We start from the raw sequence: 3,897 nt of genomic DNA, 5'->3' as shown, positions 1-3,897 counted from the left end.
GTGTGTGTTGTGGTAGTGTTTTTCATTCTGTATTTATGTTCTGTGCCTGGTCTAACCAGGAAGAGTGAATCACCATTGTGAGGCAGTGTTTTTTTCTAAACATTATTATATGTGTGTGTATACTGCTCGGAGTATAAGCTGTGCACGAAAGTTCACTTGTCATATCAACTGAAAGACTGGTGGGTGGAGCAAAAATCCCAGTGTAGCAACCTCAACCTTGGATGAGACGATAAACTGGGGTCCCATGAGCTGCATGCACTTGGCACACTGAACGAGTGTTTGGCAAAATTATGTCGATGAAATCCACTTGGACAGGTACACAAATACAGTTACATGCATGCTCAAAGCCTGACAAAGTACGTTGGGATATGCTGCTGGTCAGGCATCTTCCCTGCAGAAGTAGCGTGTATGGATTTGTGTGAACGCGGTAACGCCTCCAAAAGAAACTAAAACCAGTCAAAACTGAATCCTCTCAGTTGGAAATTACTCCCATTTCTTTGACTTTAATCAAGCTATTGAAAAAGGAAATGGAGTCGTTTTGGCCAGTCATTCAATGTGGTAACTGTAGAGGAAGGGATTATTTCTATACTGGCTTTTCCAGCCCTACAGCCCCAGCCCTCTCATTACAGCGTGGTGGAAGAAAAAAGGTAGGGTCATTTTGGGCTACCTTGCACTGATCTTTTCCCTCTACTTCACAACAAGGCAGAAAAAAGGAGAGTGGTAGCTCTCACCTTGCTTGAACTGAACCCCCCCCCCCCCCCCCCCCCCCTTCCCACATGGCTGATGCAAGATGAGTGGTAGTCCTCAGATTGCTTGTATAACCCCCATCCATACCCCTTCACATTAAGACATGATGGAAATAAGGGGAGTAGTTGCTGTCAGTTAGCTTGCACTAGCCACTCCGCCATACCAGCTGCTATACTGGAAAAGGGGGGCTAGGTATTCCTGACAATAAGGTGGCAGATGAAAGGGAAGGGAGCTGTGGACTGTTGGCATCTGTTGCAGCCTACAATCAGGAGAAGAAGGAAAAAAAAAGGAATTATGGGAACCGACCTGACCACAGTTCAGCCGCTGTGATGAAGTTATTGTCGTGGACTGCTGACTGGAAGGATGATGGTTCCCCATCAGAGGTAGGTTTTATCAACCCCTGCCCAGCTCCTGTCCAGAGTTGAGTGTGCTATGGACTGGGACCACACAGTTTAGAACCATCCACTTCACAGATGGGTCTTTGGAAGTGTTGCTCATATTTCCTGACCACTGCAGGTGTCTGTATATCAGCCTGATTGCCTCCATGATGTATTCCGAGAGTACAGTCTTGTTAAGTAGTCCCAAACCTGAATGGACCACCATAGCAGCATTGTCATCATCCCCTTTGTCATTCATCTTCACTGAAACAAAGAAAACAAAATGTCCTATATATTCTGGACCCCCCTCCCAACCCCACACATGGATACCATAAACAACAATAACATGGCAACAGGAATATGAAAGAAGAAAACCTTGACATCGCTTTTATGCTGGCACTGTCACTAGAAAATGAGGTTCCCAGGATCAATCAAGTTAATGAGGGCCTGATCCTTACAGACTTTTGAAGAGATTCTGTGTTGAACCTTGCATACAAAGCAAAAACAAAATAATTACCTTTTGAAAAAACTTACTGTCATTTATATTTGTGACCATACCACAAACAACTTGAATCAAACACTTCTGTGAAAAGAACTTAATGTACCCAAAAAGATCAGTTGAAACATGCATACGTAAAAACAAAAAACAAACCCCCCCAAAAACCCACAACAAAACAAAACAACACACACACACACAAACCCATTAAAAGATAGAGTGAAGAAAGAAAAATTTTGCAAGACATGTTCTCATGATGCTTATCACTCTAGAAATAGAAAAACAAGCAATTGTTTGCACTATTTCTTACTAGCCACTAGCCTCCCTAACTGAGACCATTTAGCCAGCATACATACACACACACCCACACACACGCACACACACACACACACACGCACACTGAGGAATGAAACAGAAACATTGTCAGGAAAATGGAGACAAAATTCAGGTTCTAATTTGTGTTATTTATAGCCCAGCCAACTGAAATAACCATGCCAGGGTTGTAGAAAAAAAAAAAGTTTAATAAAAAAACACAAACATATGTTTATGCCGAGTCCAAACCAGTTGTGTCCAATGAACACAAATTAAGACCACTGCTGATTAGTATGATTCTGATAAGGCTGTCAGTTACTGTATTACAGTAAGTAAACTGAGCTCACAGGTTACGATATATCAGTCATCATGCATTCTTTGTTGACTACTATTCTTTCGACTGTTTTACTTTTATTCAGTTACATAACTTAAAAGTAGCACGAAAAGTTGTAACTGCACTTTATATTCAATTCAATCCACACTGATTTCATTTCACCATGGTCAAGGCGTTAAACTTCCCCATGGACTATTGGTACGAGCGACACACTCTGACAACTCTAGCATGCATGATGTGGTTGCAATGGGCAGTCTGGGAATGTTCAAGAAATGGACTTGAGAAACATGGGGCAATTAAATGAAATCCTTTATCGTTTCAATATTCTAGACGTCTTAGGCATACAACATGTTAAGAACTGAACGAAAAAAAAAGAGAAAAAGGTTGGGCTCGTCCGGGATTTGAACCCGGGACCTCTCGCACCCTAAGCGAGAATCATACCCCTAGACCAACGAGCCAGCTGACTTTCAGCAAGTAAATAAAAATATGTATAGTCATTATCTTTTGAAAGGCGTCGTGGTGGATTTCAACTGCTGTATAGTTATTTCATCATGTCACCGTGTTTATATTCTGTGTGTTCAATTTTTCTGATGTAAACTGCAAGTAATTCTAAGACGGAGCGACGATATTTGGGTTCTATCCCTCGCCTCACTCCCGCGAAGAGGTGACAATGTAAATGTTTCCATTAGTTACAATGACTTAAATTAACAACTCTCATATCTTTTCAATATCCAGACACTGATATTTTCGAAAGTTAGTTCTTTCTTGTGTGGGATGGGAGCCACAGCAGTCCGTGGGTGGCAGCGGGTGGCGGTGGCAGCGGAGTGGCAGTGGGGTCAGCACTCTGTAGTTGCCTCCCTTCCGTCACAAAATTTAATGTGGACCCATTCAGCTCAGAGTGCGAACGCCACTGATCTAATCCTATTTTTAGATCAGTGGACCGACCCACCTCCCCCACTCCCAAGTCTATATAGAAACAGAAGTTCGCTGTAACCAAAAGTACCCCTAAATTTTGCGCGATTAAATAAATAAGGTTTTCATATATTTCTCCATGCATCATTACTCTGTTGGTAGAACGATACCAAGGTCGACTATCTGTACAGACTGCTTTTGCACACACTGCACTTAGCAGTCATTACCTCCCCTCCCTTTCCAACACCACTTAAAAAGTTTTGCTAAGTAGGGTGAACTGCTTAGTGTGTGTGCTGTATTGTAAAGTAAACACTCTATAAAAACCACTCCATGTGGCCCTGCTATTGATGTGAGAAGAGAGTGAGTGAGTGCAAGTGAGTGAGTGCATCATTAGTTGATCCTATATCCCCCTGTCTGTTCCCCTCTCTCTTCTATTAGAATCGAACCACTCTCTCAAAAACACCTTTTTACAACTATATATATATATATATATATATATATATATATATATATATATATATATATATATATGTATATATATATTTATGTCTTTTTTTCTCTTGTATGTATCAAACCAATCCCAGTATTACTGGCAAATGGGTGCTAAAATAACATGCAAATTATTGTGTATTTTATTTTGTTACACCATGTCATTATTAATGCTATGCTCCAACTAACCCCCCAGTTCCCAGTTCAGGCTCAACTAGTCTGATACAGAG

General features: G+C 41.3%; 1 non-coding gene across 1 annotated transcript; it reads right to left on the bottom strand.

Moving 5' to 3' along the window:
- Window positions 1-2,652: 2,652 nt before the first annotated feature.
- Window positions 2,653-2,724, bottom strand: Trnap-agg (transfer RNA proline (anticodon AGG)). Its single transcript has one exon. It is a non-coding gene; the product is annotated as a tRNA-Pro (tRNA).
- Between the last annotated feature and the right edge of the window lie 1,173 nt (window positions 2,725-3,897).

This window comes from Babylonia areolata, chromosome 19 (genome assembly GCF_041734735.1).
Source record: "Babylonia areolata isolate BAREFJ2019XMU chromosome 19, ASM4173473v1, whole genome shotgun sequence".
NCBI lineage: Eukaryota > Metazoa > Mollusca > Gastropoda > Neogastropoda > Buccinidae > Babylonia > Babylonia areolata.
The sequence above is the reverse complement of the archived record's forward strand: the minus strand, read 5'-3'. Positions and strand labels throughout refer to the sequence as shown.